The sequence below is a fragment of the Aythya ferina genome (genome assembly GCF_964211825.1).
Source record: "Aythya ferina genome assembly, chromosome: 3".
NCBI classification, from domain to species: Eukaryota; Metazoa; Chordata; class Aves; order Anseriformes; family Anatidae; genus Aythya; species Aythya ferina.
In genome coordinates, this window is record NC_140298.1 from 53,795,796 (window position 1) to 53,814,683 (window position 18,888).

The window sequence follows — 18,888 nt, forward strand, 5'->3', positions numbered from 1 at the left end:
CAGGAGCAGGTGACCCGGCAGGAGCTGCTGCCCTTAGGGGAGCCAGGTTGGAGCAGTTTTCTCCTGAGGGATGGACCCCGTGGTACAGACCCATATCTGGAGCAGTTCTGAAAGAGCTGCTGCCTGTGGGAAGCCCACGCTGGATCAGTTCATCAAGGACTGCATCCCGTGGGTGGGACCCCACAGCACAGGGGACGAGAGTGACCAAGAAGGAGCAGCAGAGAAGTGCTGTAGACTGACCATAACCCCCATTCCCCCGTTCCCCTGCGCCGCTCGGGGGGAGGAGGTGGAAGAGGGTGGATGGGGGGGAAGGTGCTTTTGGTTTGCTTTTTTTTCTTTGTTTTCTCACTTCTCTCGCTTGTTAGTAATAGGCAATAAATCTTACTATCTCCTTATGCCGAGTCTGTTTTGCCCGTTACAATAATTATTGTGTGATTTTCTCGTCCTTATCTCAATCCTTGAGCCCTTTTCACATATTTTCTCCCCATTCCTCTTTGAGGAGGGGGAGTGAGAGAGCGGCTGTGGTGGAGCTCGGCTGCCCACTCGAGCGGAACCACGACATCACCTTGTATGCAACTCACTCAGAGTGCACTGAATTCAATCATCCTTTAGAGTCACCTGAGTTGCATTTAAATTCAGATACTGTACCTTAAACAGTCATCTGAAATACAGAGCTTAATTATTGCCTTCAAGAATATTTAACTTGAAAAAGTCCATTTATGAAACAGCAGCAAGAAAAGGCTGACCTACTGCTGTCTTTTTGTTTGCACATCTATTTCTCAAGTAATGGCTTTTAAAAAGTGGTACCATCACTAGACATATACACATCATCTCTATCATCGAGACCAATTGAATTTCCCCAAATCAAATTCCCTCCCAGCTTGTTTCCTTCGTGCGGGTGCCTTGGATGTGAACAGCCTGCCGCTGAGCTCCCAGACCTCCAAGCAAAGGGGTTCACGTAGCAACGCTGATATGTTCACTGGGAAGAGCACAGACCTCAGCTGCCTGCTTGTTGTTTCTCACCAGCATTTTCTGCTGAGGTTGCAGAGCAGCCACGTTTGCTACTTCCTCTCTTCTGCTCCCCCGCAGCACTCATCCCCAGACCAGCAAGGCGTCAGCCCAAGGAAGGCACAGGATGCTCTCTGGCCACTCTTTCTACCTAGCTATGACTTGTACCCGTCCTCCACTCTCCCACCCTATTTGCATTTTGCATCATCAACAGCCAGCCATAATAAGGTGAGATAAGGGAGAGAGATAAAGTGATGTAAGTATTTTGTGATACATCTTTTAAAACGTTTGAGTTATTTTGGTCCAGTGGTTAAAATCTTTCTATTTCAGGTAGGCTTCCTATGCTAGTACCTAAGCACTAGGTTTCAAGAGATACACATGTAGGTGGGAGTCTGTTCTTTTTTAACAAGCCATTTTTCTCTAGGTTCACATGTCTCTCAACATGGCACTTCACCTTGATATTACATCTCAAGATCTCCAAACATCGAGGAAGACAGCTCTGTGTTAAGCTATAGATGAGGAAAGTGAAATGTTATGACTGGATTGTACCCCAGTTAAACAAAACAAACAAGGAGGGGAAAAAAAAAAAAAAAAAAAAAAAAAAAAAAAAACTTGTATTACAACCCTCCCAACACTTCTGCATTGCTAATGATAGCAAGCCTGTGCAAAAGCACAGAAAGCTTCCTCTGCAGGCACACCAAGAATATCCCACTGGTTTTTGCTTAGGAATAGGGGGCAACTGCGTAAGCAGCTCTCAGAAAAGCCCTCCAGATCTTCCTTGATTAAAGGGACAATGTAATCTGCACTACAGCCAGCTCATTAACTTTTAAGCTTATCACCACGAGCAGAAGTTTATTTTCCTTTTAAACCAGAAGTAATCGTTCTTAGGGCAAGCTCCTCCAAAAGCAGCAATGCAAGACATTGGAAATGAAGCAAGGAGCCCACCTGCAGCTCTCCACCCCCACAGCCAGGGTGACTCAATGGTGTTCCCATACACCCCATACCCCAGCAGGGCTCAGAGCTCCCCCATCCCACCACCCCACTCTTACAGAGTCGTTCCACCACCAGCAGCAGCTGCTGAGGCCCAAACATCTCCTCATGTAAGGCTTTGGGCCTAGCAGCATTGCAGCAAACACTTCAGGCTCACATTACGTATTTTGGTTCCAGTAGCTCCTGTTGTATAGGAGTTTCTGGTCTAATCAGAAAAGAGATGATGGGGACAAGAGCTGAATGATTATAGAAAAAGGGGAAACGGGAAAGCGAGAAACTATATATTAAGCATGTGATTACACAAGCCCCTACTACAGATTCCTGCTTTGCCACACATCTTTTCTCCAGGAGCCTGCACCACTTCTTTGCTGAAGAGTTCAAAGGGTCTTTGAACTGTGGAGGATCACAGTATCTCTTGAGGAGCTTTCCGTTGCCCCTTAGGCAGTCTCTGCTTGCCAGGACACCCTCATACCTGGTGTGCCAAATTCAGCTCTGTGTGTTTTCCCCAGTGCCATCATTTCAAAGTAATTCCCTTGCTGTGTATGTACTGCCTGCTTCAAACAGTTGTAACCCCAGCCACAAAGCCCCTTGTGCTCTCCGCAGTCAGAAGGTACCCAGGTACCCTCTGGGTGTTCTTGTTCCTCTTAGTCCTTGGACACGACAGCAGGACTCTGTATGGAAGATTATTACAGGCAGTGCAGGAAGGCAGAGAGGCCCTTGGACAGGTCTTTACAACATCAGCAGGATCTCCACAATTAAAACAAGCTTCCTGGACCATTGCAAGATAATGCGATGTTGTTTGAGAAGAAGGTACGCACGCAGATTTCATTCTGAACACTTTCTGTCTCAGGTGCTTGGTCCAAGACTGCTAATGTGAACAGAATTATGGATAATCTGGGTGCCAGATGAAGAGGTGAAGTACCTGTATCTTCTATAACAAACTGAAGAAAATAGATCTTGTGGTGTTTTGTTTTTGTGGGGTACATGTGTATGTTTTGTTTTTGTTGTTTTCTTCTTTTCTGAATTGCTTACATGCCAAGTTTGGAAAGGAAATAAAAATGTGTTTTGTTTTGTTTTGTTTTCGTGTTTTTTTTTTTTTGTTTTTTTTTTTTTTCTTTTTTCTTTTTTCTTTTGTCCTCTGAATTGAATCAAAATCAAAATCATCCCAAACTCTGTCTGTGACAGTTGCCAACAGCAGGTGACAAAGTAGAGAACAAAGGAACACAGAAAATGTGTAGGGAGGACCGCTATGGGGACATTTGGCCTTCAACAGTTTGGGGACACCCTGAAAGAAGTTTGGCACAGCTTCATTGTGCATGTTAGCTCTCAACACCTACTCTTTCTGCTAATTTTACCTTCTTTCTTTTTGAACAGATTTCTGCTTTTACCAAAACAAAATCCATACCAAGCCTCCCAATTTAATTGCGTGATGTATGAAAATGTACTTATTTTTTGTTCAAATTTTCTTTTTTCTTCTTTTTTTTTTTTTTTTTTTTTTTAATTTTATGGTGCATGCTAATTTTTGAATGTAAAAAGCGAGCATTCATTGCCCTGTAATGATCTTTGTGCCAGTCATAACTGGCAGACCTTTATCATATTACCTCCTCTTTTTCAAACTGAGGAGACCCAATGCAGTGAAACTCTAGCTCCTCTTTTCCATATCTGGTTTCTGTCCTTTGTTCCCCATCTTTTAATTAGCTGCTAACCCATGATAAGACACTTCTCTTGTCTTGTGGCTGCCAAGCCATCACAAGCCTTTGACACTAGCTCTGCCAAAAGATTTCTAGAAATCCAAGTCCACTGTATTTATGTGTACATAAGCAAGCAGGGCAATAGGCCAGTGAATCTGTAGGGCGAAACAGGTGGTGCCAAGCATCTGATGAGTATTGTAGATGAATAGCCATAGTCTCATGGAGTAATTAGCACTGCAGTCCTGCAACACATCTGGTTTAATTTTATTCAAAGGGCACTAATTTTGTGTGATATGGTATCGGTCTACTGTGTGAACCATGGCAAGGAGAGTGGGGATAATCAGATGATAAGATGACCAGATGCTTCATTAAGTGCACTCCTAATCCATATTAACCCACCTGTGGCATCACATCCTCTGTCAACTGGATGGACCTTCACTTCACTCACAAATCCAAGGAATTCCAGGTTTGTGAGGAATGTCTTCTTTACTCCCCAAAAAATAACACTAGGATTACTCTCCCTTGATATGTGTAAATACAGCTGGCTATTAGTTTGCTACTTTCCATTCCTTTGGCACCCTGCAACTAATTAAGCAAATAAATTACATACCATAATATGTAATTTAGTATTTTCTTTTCCCACTTGATTTAGAACTCTGCATGAATGCTGCCAAGTCCTGGTGCTCCATCAGCCTTTTTTACTTCTGTTCTAAAAGATCCTCTGGTAGTATTTCAGTTTGAGACAGTTCCAGAGATTTCTCCCACACAAAAAGGCACTCTTCTAGAAAAATTTAGTACAAGGGCTCATTTAGCATTGTTTCTTATGGCCTTGTCATCTCTTTTCCCCCAACCACCACCTTTTAAATTTATTTTTTTTAACTACTCAAACTACTCAATATCTTTCTCTTTTTTGTTTCTAATGGTCTGACAGGATTTTGATTATTTTTTTTCCTAGTCCATTTTTACTATTTTATCAAGCAAACCAAAAAGACTTTGACTAAAAAACTTTAATTACTGGGATTTGTGCTCTTTTCCATTTAACTCTAGTGAATATGATTTTCATTTTTGGAAGGTTGCCTTGTTATTTCTAATAGACTCTTGTAATTTGCTCTTTACACATACAGTCTTTTTCATTTTATTATTGGTATTTTTTTAAATCTTCCTTGATAGACGATAAGCATTTATTCCTAGCTTGTAATAATGGCATGTTTAAGCAGTCTTGATGCCACCTCAAGCAGTTTATCCTTTTAGTTCCTCCTCTTATTTTTCTCTCAAGAAAGTTGTTCAGATAATTTAGCTCCACTTCTTTAAAGTTACTTTGTTTTCTTTCTTAACTACCAGATGGATAATGAATTTGGGGTTACTGTAATTTCTATTAAAAATATGGTTCTTACATGTTATATCACCACCATGCATTGTTGTTATACACCCTGAAAACTCACATCATATGGGTTGCCTTAATTGTTTCAGGAATGTGTCATTTATAGTGTCTACAGTAATAGATCCATACTTGTTTAACCCGATGAAGATGAGAGATGTGATACTTTCTTTGGTACTTTCCCTAACCCTCCTTTTTTTGCAGTTGTTTCTGACATCTGGAATTCAAATTTTATCAGTGTGTTTTCTTTCTTCTTGATAAGCACTTCTTCTTAAACTGTCCATATAAAATTGAGAGCATCCTCAGAATGAAAATCCCCATTGATTTAGTGCTGATGTTTGCTCTCTCAGAAATCCTCAACTGGACAATTAATAACAATAATAAACAAGAACAACAACGTCCTGCAGCAGCAGGGCTCTGTCTGGGGCTGCCTGGCAGGAGAGGGCAGGGGAAGCAGCACCGTGCCACAGCCGCACGCAGAACAGCTGCTTGCCTCTCCTGCTATGCAAAGCTCCTTGTTTAATAAAATGTTTGCATGCACATATTAAGCATACATTTGTGCAGCAGTGTTTTTACAAAAGTCTTTCCACCCCTTCCCTTAGGCTATCTGCCAGAAATACTCAACTGCAGCAGTTCGAGATTTCTCTCTAGCCTAAGCCCACATAAAAATGTTGAACCGGCATATGACCCGGCCTCCTCCAGCCATAGAGCATTTAACTATTAACTACTCTCTGGACTGTGGAAGATTTATATCAACAGCACACGTCCTGTACTAGCCACTGTGTTACGGCTGGATGAAGTGCTACTTTAAAGGATGTCACTCTCGGGACATGACAGCTTGTAAAGTGACCTCCTGGAGCAGAGACAGAAGGACAGCAGGGACCTATGCTTGCAAGCGGTGCTCATGCTGTGGAAAGCTGTGGTTTCAGTGGGAGGCTGCCTTAAACCTCTGGTGCTCTGAGCAAAGATAAGGACAGGCACAGACCCTAGCGAGACATCTAGTTTCTGTGCACAAGTCCATCAGATCCATGTAACCAAAGCACAGTAGAAGCCGGTTATGCTGGAACAGTATTCAGTTGTGTAAAATGTTAGAGTTTATGGTTATACAAAGAATTCAAACAGCGCTAGTTATAGACAGTTTTAGATCCCATGAATAGTAGTCAGATTAAATATTTAGATGCCTTTTCCCAGTCCTGATCTACATGGGAAAAGCAAAAGGAACCAACACTACATACAGCTAAAAGCCTTCTCAGTAATAAGAAGAAAGTCATTTTGAAAGAAGTGCCACATACAAGTCAAAGACCCTTCCAAAAGCTGTAGAAGACAAAAAGGTTGTTTTGGTGATTACAAGCCAGAAGAGACTCCCTCTCCTAGTCCTGCAGACTCAGCCTCTGCAGCAGCAGAAGGCAACTGTAAGCATATCTAATCCTCAGAGAGACCATGCGCTATATCCACGCAGTGGAAGCATCGCAAACCACAAATATTGAACCTCTCTACACAACTTTTCTGTACCACAGATCAAACCATTTCTTTCCCCTTCTCCAGTAAGGAGAACTGAAAGCATTCTAATTCAGGAATTAAACAGAAATAAGATTTAGACCCTAACCATTTCTCTTACCACAAAAAGAAAATTGAATCACTAACAGACTGAAATAGTGAATTAAAATCTTAGCTGAAAATTAGAAGTCATTCTGGACAGAGAAATATCCAACCAATTTATTTATTTATTTATTTATTTATTATTTTTCTGTGTTAACTTGCAGACCTAGGTTTTTAGTGTCCTTCATTAAGTACAATTCTGATGAATTATCTGCAGGCATGGGAACCCTGTCAAGCAGAGGTCATTTCAATGACCAAACAGCTGGTAGCTGCCACCACCATGTACTCCTGAATGAACATCAGCCACCGAACAGTTACTGGATTGACAGCAGGGAAGACAGCCCAGCTGTAGAAGAGCACTGGTTTACGATTCAAGAGCTTCCATACCCAAATTTGCTTTGAAGTGGTGAGCAAACTCAGCTGGCCTCTATCTCAGTTCCCTGTATCACCCAGAGAAAGCAACAGCAGTTCTCTCCTGCACATGGAAACATTATGAGAAGAGCAGGCATAAAGCTCCTAAACAGTGTAAAGAACTCGGGCTGCCCAGCTGTTGGATTACAGTCCCCAGATACCACACAAAGCAAGTATTTGTTATCAGACCCCAGTCACAGTCAATCTACCTCATTAATAGCAGCAGTTAACCTTTCAACTGGAGGAACTAAAAAGACGCAAAAATTAGTAATTGCTGACCAAGCTCTCCTGATTTTAAGTTAGTAAAGCTCATGGCAACACCACAGCTGCAATTGGACAGAATTCAGCTCATGTTGTGAGACCAGAAGGCACCTTCTCACAGAAACCCCTCTGGTCCAGCTGCTTCCTGTGCTCCAATTCCCAGGAGCTGCCATGTAACAACATTAATGCAGACACATTCTTGACAGTCATTTTCCTTAGGGTTTTATGCTGTGTCCACTTACAACCCCTGACAGCAGAGCCCAAGGACAGGTCTAACCTTCCTAAACCTAGAGAATTCTTCTTCTTTAACAAGAGAGTTCCCCACACCAAGCCTCCCACTTTCAAGTATTTACAGAATAATCTCCTCATGTTTCCTTTCCAGAGAAGCCAGGTGACACAGCCCAACCTGTGTGTTCAAATTCTAGTTTCACAACATGCTATCTCAGGAAAACACTTGCGTTTTTCCCACCACTGCCACCCATTTAGCAATTTCAGGCACTGCTGGATAATAAGAGAGTTTCCCCAACTCACGTAGCACTTTCCTTTCTCCTCTCCCCTTACATCCTCTGAGCTGATGAAGCAGAGGACACGGATGAAGCCCAAGAAGCCTGCATGAGGAAGAGCAGCGGTCCTTGCTCTGTTCTTACCAGTCGTGCTGCAAAGCTCCCAGACCCGGCTGGGAGATGAGGTGAGAGCCAGACTTCCTCTACCGCCTGGGGATGCTCCACACCAGAGGCAATTATACCTCTGCTCAGCAATTCTCTTCAGAGAGGCAGAAAGAAAAGACAACTCCAGACAGACAGAGACGGTGCTGTGCTTTCTCTCTTCATACCTAGTGACATGCCCTTTCCTACTCTTCAGTTTAAAGGATTGAATTTTACCTGCTGTCCTTCCTCCAGCTCCAGGAAATCCTGGATCTGAGAAGCAATTGAGTGTCCCAGGCAGCCCCTTTTTCTGAGCCCAGAGCAGCCCAGAAGCAGCCCAGTCCAAGTTGCAAATGTAACAGATTAGCAGGGAGTTTGCACTAGGAGTTTGCTCTGGCATAGGTTAAGGGTGGGAGGACTGGAAGAGGACTGACGTACGGATGCCTGTATAAGGCCTTGTGACAACTAGCAGTTGTCTCGGTGGTTTTACAAGTATCAGTTGTATTTACTCTAGCTCAAGTGTTGCAGACTGCAATAGAAATTCAGGTTTCCTGTGACTGCTTCCCAATTCAGCGTTCATCAAACAGCCAACACCCTCAGCCAGATCAAGGCCTCATCATGGTAGATACTAGATAGATAGAGAAGATGACATCATCCCAGCCCAAATACCTGGCGAAGATAAAGAGAGAGTTAGATGATAGCAATGTGCCTGGAAGGGAGAAAAACAAACCCAACCATGCCCCCTCTTGGCCTCTATCAAAATAATGATTACGTGAAGGGGAGTGCTTAAAGCCCTGAATGTGAGCGTGCATGTAAACAAAAATCAAGACTTAAAGCTGGGAAGACGTTTAGCTGAAGTCTCTAAGCTTCTGTCTATAATAACCATCCTGCCTTCTGATTAGAGCCAAGAAAATGGCTTAGCATTTTTCCTCTTCTCTAATCGAATGCTATTTGTAAATGCATTTTTCATCCCTCCTATCTTTCCAGTTGGTTTTATTTAGGTAGACATGTCAGGGTGGTAAATTTCAGACCTATAATTTGTGGCTTCCTGACTTGTGGATCATTGCAGAGGAGTTCTCATGGTGCTGTTCCTCCAACTAAATATTTACACACATATACCATGTACATAGCTTTTACTTATGTGCATGGGCAAAGGCTCTGCATAGCTCACATAATTTTTCAGTCTACATGTGTTTCTAATCATGACAGCACATTGAAAATATGTGCCTACAAAACACATTTTAAATGTACTTATACAAAACAGTATGTGCTTACCCTTGAGGTGTTTGCTATATATAGAAAAGCTGAAGCTTAGACTTCCTGTTTTCATTTTCTCCTTTCTCTTGATATTTGTTGTATCCAAGCTTCCATTACAATTCAGCTGTACATTATTTTTCACTGGCAGTGAATCAACTCAGACACAAATGCTGATAATACACATGTATGTGATAAAGCACAAGACTATCCCCTAAAGACTCCTATATTTCATCCGGTTCAACAGTGATGGTGGTACAGGAGTGAGCATCATTCTTCTGCTCAGTCAGTTTCTTACTGAGAGACCACACTTACAGGTCTTCAATGTATCAAAAAGGAGTATAGTTATAAGTAACTAACAAAGTTTGCTATCATTATATTTATTTTCTCATACCATAAACATACTTTTTTTTCCAAAAAGAAAAAAAAATCTATTGATTTTGATCTTGCCTACTTAAGTGCTTTTAACAGTTAAGTCCAAAGGCTCTTTAACTTGGTTGTTTTAGTTTGTGGATAAGGCCAAAAATAATCCTGTGAATTATTCCTGATGGCAAGCCCAAAGACACTTCTTTATAAAGTTACCTATCCCAACCAAGCTACATGCACCCAGAGTGTCAAAGGTCAGTCAAACTTTCAACCATGAATGGGAGCATAAAGAGCCATGGTTAGCTCTCGACTGCTTCACAGTTTTTAAAACATTAGCTCCCAGTCAACAGTTATTCACCTCTGGGATAGCCTTCCCCTTCCTAGGAAACACAGAATATATGTGACCAGAGCCTGAAGGCATCAACACATTAAACATATTGAAAATACATGAGATTTAACAAAATTACTTTGGATATTGCCTTTGGACTAATCTTATGAACTCTAGCAGTCCTCTAGAAGTAAACAGTGCTATATAAATGTATTCACACGCTGACAAACGCTTGCAGGACTAGGGCCTAAATTAAGGAGATTCCACAAGCCTTACTATTATCCAGATTTACAGATGATCTATTCAACTTTACATGGTTATGTTCCTTTTTCATTTTTATTATCATCTTGAATGGATTTGTATTGATGTGCATGACTGGAGGGTCTGTGCTTTGTATGAATATACGCATTCATCCACAGGGAACAATAACTCATCTTTCTCCCACTGCAGAAGTTTGTCAGGGAGCAGAGAGATACCCACCGAGCTTAGCCAGGCAGTCAAACACCACAAAAAAAAAAAAAAAAAAAAAAAAAAAAAAAGAAAACAAAAGAAGCAAACAGTTTCTGAAGGACTCGTAAACTAGGCCTTTATGTATGACCTGCTTGTTAAACAGTTACAAACAACAAGTCAGTTTATAAGATTCAGAAACTTCATGCAATCTATTTGAGATAAAATACAAGAGAGGGCTGAGCAGACCAGAAAATCCAAGCAGCACTAGTCACCACTTGCTCAAAAGCCGAACTAGCTCAATAACTGTTATTGTGCCTTCTTACAGCAGAGTTGTAGATAAAGCCCTAATTGCCCAATCGGTGAGACAGCAAACACCATCTGCTCACACAGTGATATTTGAAAAAATAAATAAATAAATAAATAAAACAGCAACAAAACACGGTCAGAAATTCTGGATGAGGGATAGCTTCTTGCATGGATCCATTTGAAATGAAGTTATAGGAAGTGATATGAAAGTATGCTATATAAGTAATGCATACTTAAGTGGTCACTTTCTGCATGCTCACATAACTCCCATCTTGGCCTCAACCGACAGGGACTGACATAGGGTATCTGCCAGGGCTACAAACACAAGATGCTGCCATTTGCATAAAAGCACTAGATTTTTCCATCTGGACCTCCGACATCCTCATATGGTCTCCAAAGGAGGCAGGGTGAGGGGGCTCCAGCAGGCAAACACCAAAAAAAGAGCATCGCTTCCAAGAGAAAGACCCTTCTCGGGCCTGCTGGGACTCCAGCCCAGCACCACAGGCACAGTGCCTGAGGGCAGCAGTGCTGGGAAGATCACCCAGTGCTGATCTCAGAGAATGAGGAGGCGTGAGTTTCAACCATCACACTGCTGCGCTGGCTTTCGCCTCACATGATGACAGTGCTGCATGGAGGAACTGTGGAGACATCAAACATGCTTTGCTGTGGAGTATCCTCATTGCTCTATCTACTGCCCTCATCAGGGATCTTCAGCAACAGCCAGTGTTCCTGGCACAGCATCACACCCAAGGTTACTGAATAACCCCACAAATGCTCCAGCTCCTCACAGCCGCAGCCCAGTTCCTACCCTGGCAAAGAGCAGGGCCACAAAGATGATCAAGGGACTGAAGCACCTCTCCTGTGAGGTAATGCTGAGAGAGCTGGGAATGTTTAGCCTAGACAAGTGCAGGTTCAGGGAGATCCTATCAATGTATATAAATACCTGAAGGGAGGGTGCAATGAAGACAGAACCAGGCTCTTTTCAGTGGCGTCCAGTATCAGAAAAAGACACAGTGGACACAGGAAGTTCCCTCTGAACATGAGGAAGCACTTTTCAACAGTGCAGGAGGCTGAGCACTGGCACAGGTTGCCCAGAGAGATTGTGGGGTCTCCCTCCTTGGAGATCCTGGATATGGTACTGGGCAGCCTGCTTGGGGTGTCCTTGCTTGAGTTGGGGTTGGACCTCCAGAGGTCCCTGCCAGCCCCAGCCTCTGACAGTCTGTGACCATTCCTGCTTCATCTCCACACTCGCAGCCAGGGTCTGGCAACTGCTGCAGCCATTTCCCAGGGTTGGAGGACCCCAGCAAAGACCCATGGACACGGGAGGACAACCAACTCACTCAGGAGTTTTTCTATAGCCAAACTCTGGATGAGACCATCTCTCACCCACCAACTATCTCCCATGGCATACTCAAACAAGGACCCATTTGGGGTAAGGGTTTTGTTCCATTAAATATTTACCATATCTGAGACTTGTTTTAAGCTTGGCATGGAAATTCAGAACATCATTTTACCCTAGTTTTATCAAAATCTGAAAATTCATGGGAAAAATAAACAGGAATTTTAAGTCAAGATTGCTGCTAATAAATCAGAACACTGCTCTGTCTAGTTTACCCCATTCTTGTAAACCCATAACTTGACTCACTCAAGTATTATAATTTTAATCCATAATCATCAACTTTTTCTATTCATTCTGATGAGGATTTCTTGAGAGGATAAATGGATCTTTCAGACAAAAGGAATTGAAACAAAACATTTTTTAAAAAGGTTAAGTGGCGCCTGATAGTCTACAATCTGTCAAGTTAAGCAAACAAGGGGGAAAAAAAGAAACCCTACCTTGTAAATATGGCAATTACAAGTCTAGTTTCTACAGTCTGGAACCGAGCCAGGACCTAAGCGTGAAGGATTGAGAGGAAAATTTGTTGTAAATTCCTTCAAGTGAAAGTTTTTATCTAAAAGGCAAAGAATATCAGTTTTAGAAAGGTCATGAAGTCACAACACTTTTTTTGAAGCCCAACTTGAAATGTCAATTTGACCTCTTTTTAAAAGCAGAGAGACACAGCTGCATTTGGAGTGCAAGCCTTACACTAGAAAAAGAATAGCAATGATTAACAAGATGTTTTGCACTGAACTTTGTGTAGACAGGCATGAAATATATTCTTTCAAAATTCCTAGAAGACATCATAATCTCAATGACTGAAAAAAAAATATTGTTGTATATTCTCAGTTTAAAGGGAGGAAAAATAAAAATAAAAATAAAAATAAATAAATAAATAAATAAATAAAAAACAAGAGAAACAGACCTTTCATATAGGCATAAAATCACAAGTTACACATGAGCTGCATCAACAGATTTCACATGAGCCTGGCTTTTTTCCTTTTCTTGTTGAGGGGACTTGCTGCAATGATAGGGAAATGTGGCAACTGGCAGACCTGTGCTTCGACTTTACAAATCCAAGCTGTCTGGGAGGGGTTGTAGAAAGGGTGAAACAGTGACTCAGAGACAGAGCCAACAAGTCCTGCAACTCCATCTCTGAGAAATCTTGCAGAAGGGTAGTTTAAATTTGGGTAGGATTCAAAAACACATGGGTATACAAACATATACCCACAAACGTACACATGTAAATGCGCTCATACAAAGCTCAGCAAGTTCCACTGAAACCAGAAAGCCTGACTGGAAGATTCACTTTACATCCATCCTTTGCATTTTATTCATAAATTAAATAGATTGTGGGCGTTGTGACTAACTGGCAGACGGTAAATTGAGGCACTACGTGGTGTTGATAAACCATGAGGCGAACTGTTCCTTCTCCTGATTTTTAATTGGAGGTTAATGGAACTCTGGCACACTCTATTTTAAACAAACTCTGGCACCAGAAACAAAAAGACTAAGAATAACTTCATTAATGTATTCCCACAGTCTATTACACATTCATCACTTACATTGCCCAGATATATCGTCAAAGGTAATGAACACATATATCAATGACAATATTCTGATGCTCTTCTCCATTCTCTATCAGGGGTGCCTGATCCTGCTTTCCTAGGGAAGTAAAAGGATAGGAACATTCAAGAACATCTAACAAGATCTAACTCTCCAAAGCTTCCCCGACATCTGCAGCATAATACAAATGCCTTGATTCTGGTCCTCCATTTCTGCTCACCTGACACATAATTGTATACAGATGTAAAAGTGGCTGTGAATTTATATAAAATAACTTAGCAATGTTTTACATGTATGTCCTATGTAGCACCAGAAAGCCTTGTGTCAAAATTCATGCCACTTTCTGTTACTCTCAGTAGAAAGCTGGCAGAGCATCCACAAAAAGACCTTGCAAGAAATAAGGGTCCTGGCAGAAAAGTGGTAGTAAATCCTACCACAAAACCATTATGGCACCATAGGACGTGTAGGTAGACTCAAACCAGCTGACAAAGCTGCCCCATTTCAGGAAATACATGTCAGAACATCTCCAAGGTAGCCTGAGTTGTAGCATGGCTCAAGTAGAGAGGAGAAGCCAAAAATATCTCATATGGGGTTTTCTACAGATTTTGAAAAATGGAGGTTATTAGTTACTGCTGTGTTGTTTTGTTTTTAATTTATCAGATTATTATTCTCTTGTATTACTACCTTGCTACGTATGTTACTCCTCCTCCCCCCCCCCCCAAAAAAAAAAATTTAAATGCAACACCCTTAAATCAAAGGTTGTACCCACTAATAAGTTACCTATTTAATATTTTTATATAGTTTCTTTTCCACAGTACAGGTCATGTTGAAATTGGTCTAATTAAAATACTTTCACTTATTTGCATGACTAATCAGTGTTTGTCAGCAACATGGCACCTTACAACTTCAAAGCACTTTAACTGCATATAAAATGGGTTATCTGAAAACTTGCCCAAGAACGTATCTTGGAATCTGATGCACAAACTCAGGGAGCTATTGCTCCCTGAAATAACTGATGCCTTCCCATGTGCATTGGGTCGCAGTGAGGGTAATAGTCACAGGCCTGAAGAAGCATGCATAGTACTTATGGAAAAAATGAATGGTCCACAGAGGAGATGAAGACAGCATTCAGTGACACTGGAAAGCAGATGGCTCATTCCTCTGAGAGACAGATAAGACAGTCCATCCCATGCTTTTTGCTGAAGAAAGCTGTCGCACTCATGTGCAAATGAAGTCCCACATCTCTAAAACTGCTTGCAGGAGACTTGCCACCGTTCTTTCACTTCCTTCTCTTTGGAGCTTTTGACAGACTCTCATGCCAAAATATACAGGACATCTGGTGCTGCTTTCTGAAGACTCTGGCCATTGGCATTTTGCACTGTACAGGGAATTCATTTCTCAGTATAACACCATCACTGCATCACCCCACACATCCTGCACCCCTAAGCCACCCGTTGGCTGATAGAACATGAAAGTGATTGCTTCTCAGTTTGTTGGAACAAGGAACTTACCATACACAGAAACAAGCTACTTCCATAAGTGCTGAGCTTTCTCTGTAACTCTGCAAGTTTTCTTTTCAAAAAATTAAGGATTGAAATAGCAATGGAAAAAAGTCATTTCAGTTCTCTCAAATGAATATTAAAAGAACAGATCTATAAAATCTATTATTTTATATTTTAATTTTGTTTGGTTTTAAAGAAAAACTATTAATATGCTCTTACTGGCAGAATAGAGTTGTCTATAATACTTTCATCTTGTTTAGGGTGTGGAGGGGGAAGCAATCTTTCAAATTAAATTTGAATGTTGCTGTTGTTTGTTTTGTTTGTTTGTTTTCCCCAAATTAACAACAGTGGCAACTGCAGATGACATTTTTATTCTAGAAAACTGCAAAACTGCAAAAGTATTGATCATATATGCAACCGTTTCCTGGCCTTTTTTCTTGTTCATGCCACTGAGCTAAATCTTCAAATACATTTGCTCCGTTGTCTCATGCTCCTTTAAACCTCAAAACTTACTACAGTTATAGTGATTTGATGTGCATATGGTGGCTTTTATCCAGAATGCCCTGAAAGTTCTTGCTGAACTGTACCAGGATGCAATTACATAGAGCCTCTGCAAATTCATAAGGCTAGAAAGAGACTTCAGGAGATCATTAAGTCTGTCCCGCCCATCAGGATCAATTAGACTTGACTATTGCTGACAGAGAGATGCCTAACCTGTTCTTAAAGACAACAAGCAATGGAGATGCCACAGCTTACTTCAGCTCTCTAAACCAGTGCTTAACTCTCCTGGTAGACAGATTTTTCTACTGTCTTTTTGCTCCATACTGTAATTTAAGCCTATTGTCTCCTGTCATTTTTATTTATTTACAGAAATCCTCATCATATTTGTTCTTCTGACATCAAATCAGTCTTAAGACTATGTAACAGCCAGGAAGATCTCTGAGCAAAGCATTTCTGCATTGCTTTTTCCATTCCAAACCAAGGCACTTACTTCTGCCCTTTAGGCCTTTTTAATTGTATTATTATTGCTTAGTACCACAGTGCCTAGAAGCCAATTAAATCATGGACCCAGTGTGCTCTGGACACTACAACTTTAAGGTATTGCAGGCTACAAAATGCATGTGATCTAAATAAGGAACACAGAGTGTAAGAAAGGGATAGAGCATTTAAAAAAAAAAAAAAAAAACAGCTTGCTTGCCAATGTCAACAAAATATCTCATGAAAACTAGATGTATCCTATCAGTTGGAAAGCTAAAACTGTTTTATGAATAGGATGGAGAATGTCTGTAAACTACTGTCCTCCCCCTCCTACCCCCCAAACCAACACAATTATCTGTGTGTTTGTATCTCATTAATAATGTATGATCATTTCTCATTAGTTTCTCCTGTATTAAACAACCCTTCACTACCCCTGAGCTTAGATAGTAAACATTTACAACGCAGTGTTAAGTTTATAGCATGGTCAGCACAAGGAAGAGGTCAAGCTTCCATTTCCTGGCTGGTGGCCAAGAAACTCCAAATCTCCTGACTTTGAGAGGGGAGCAGGAGATATAAAATCTATCCAGACCAAAGCATCCCCAGCCCTAGCACAACTCCCATGTCCTCCCCAGAAAGCACTGCTTGAAACATAACCTACGCTAAGCAAATCGTGCCTGAAAAAAAAAAAAAAAAAAAAAAAAAAAAAAAAAAAAAAAAGTATAAAAACTATTTACTTTAAAACAAAAACACTTTATAACTTAGTTGTAACATACATTGCCTCTTCAATCCTCTGAATATAGTTTTAACTTACCACAAGTCTAGAGATCGCTCAGGAAAATCATTAAGTTTGCACATATGAATGAAAAGGGCTCCCCCCACCCCGGAGACTCCTTCCCCTCTTCCTTTTCTTACCGCCCCCCCTCCAGCCGCCCCATGAATACAGGAAGAGAGATCACCAGCTGCCTGCTGAAGAAAAACAACCACCGAATAGTGTGCATCATTCAGATGACTTGGATGATTCAGTTTTTCCACGTGAACTTTGCTGAAGATGCACACAAACGGTGCCTTGTGCATATCTGAATCAAGCACGTAATTAACAGTCCAAGTACATATCAACAAAACTTCTATCAGAAGAACTTTTCATCTGAAAGGCAGCAGTATCTGTTATCTTACAACGCAGTTCCAGTTCTCAAGCCTATTAATAACTAGATCCACCTGTGCCTATACACTCCACTATCTCTGGACTTTAAATATCCATTTTAAATTGTTCTCAAAAGTTGCATTGAACAGGGCATTGAAAAGAGGATCTAGTGGCAAGCTCATCATTTTGAAAGCCACCTGATGTGATGTGCATTGGTTTTAGAGTGGGAGGGCTGGGAAGGAACAGAAAAGCCAGATGTTGCAAGCACCCTGCTCTCCCAGATACCACGACACAATAAGCAGCTGCTTGTTCTCAAGTGTTCCACAGGGTTACTTGCAGCTAGGTTTTGAAAGTTCAAGATGCTCTCATTGTCTAGTAACTTGTAGGAGAATTATATTTAAAAATTCCAGACAGTAGGCTAAGAGCAAAAGAACACACAAATGCAAAGTGCATACACGTTTACTTAGTGTATTTTTGTTTTAACAATGCCCAAAGATGAAGAAATAGTGCCTGTTTTTACTTCTCTAATTTCCTTTTCTCATTTGTTCAAAAGTTCACTTGATTCCTCTTCATCAACAAGATCCTATTTTTATTTCACCCCTGCAGTCATAAGTCAAGAGCCAAACAGATTAAAAGTGAAACCATTAAACCAAACAGATTTGACACAAAAAGTAAAAAGAAGAATCAGTCCTAATGCTGCCTTGGAAAGAACCTCCTGCCAGACGAGCCCTATTTATTTACCAGGAGAAACACTTATTTATCCTGGAGAACAAAAGCAGCACGAGTATGTTGAACACAACACTGCCTTCCACAGGGGCAGAAGCGTGACAATGCAGTAACAGCCCCAGGGGCTCAGCAGGGGCAGCCAACCGAAGCCATCTAGGCAAGCACGCAATTGCTTCTGAGTGTACCCACGAGTGCACGTGCAACACCCATGACACCGCACTTCAAGCAAGGGAGAAGGTGACAAAAGATTGAACAGACTGGTCGTCACTGGAAGTAGCTCAAGACCCAGAAGAAAAGAGCAGAAATGCTACTTGGCCTGGTGTTTTCATCAGCAAAAGGAAGCCTTTGGGGTCACCTCATGTGTTCTTTTCTGTGAGGGCACCGTATAGGATATTGTCTTAAGAATACAAGGTAGGTAAGAGCACCAGAAAGCCATCAGAGAAACACACTTAGGTAGTATCTCTTCTTCCTCCAATGGCTTGTAACCCACAATTCTATTTTTTATTTTCTTTATAACCAATTTTCACTTCATTTTAGGATATTACATTAATGTGCGTGCAACCTGAAGAGCTCGTATCTAACTAGTCAGGCTGGTGCCACTCTCATTTTGCAGCTCCTGCCCTGAGTCAACACTACCAGACTCACCCACCCTCCCCCAAACATCTCTGATCTCACCCAGCTATATGAGCAGCAAGCACTGTGTGAGACCAGAGGGTGCCCAAAATTTTGAAAACGTGTCAAATATTTCATTGGAAACTTGATGAGAAATTCACAGTCACAGGAACGAACTCAGGGAGATTTCACACGTCAGTCACAAGAGCTGCTTCAGGATTACTGAACTTCAGAATTCTGATAACTTTTTTTTTTTTTTTTTTTTTTTTTTCCCCTGCCATTTCTTGGTAGTAATAGTA

The 18,888-nt window shown here is 41.3% G+C and overlaps 1 protein-coding gene across 3 annotated transcripts in view; it reads right to left on the reverse strand.

Annotated features, from left to right (window-relative positions):
• Window positions 1-16,956, reverse strand: part of IPCEF1 (interaction protein for cytohesin exchange factors 1) — an 82,937-nt gene extending 65,981 nt beyond the window's left edge. Inside the window, exon 1 of one of the 3 annotated variants that reach the window (XM_084513127.1) lies at window positions 16,922-16,956. The gene's annotated coding sequence lies outside the window, so the exon portion shown is untranslated. Of the gene's footprint in view, window positions 1-8,219; window positions 9,140-16,921 lie in introns of those variants that run through there. The other 2 variants (XM_084513129.1, XM_084513126.1) reach the window with 2 other exon arrangements.
• Between the last annotated feature and the right edge of the window lie 1,932 nt (window positions 16,957-18,888).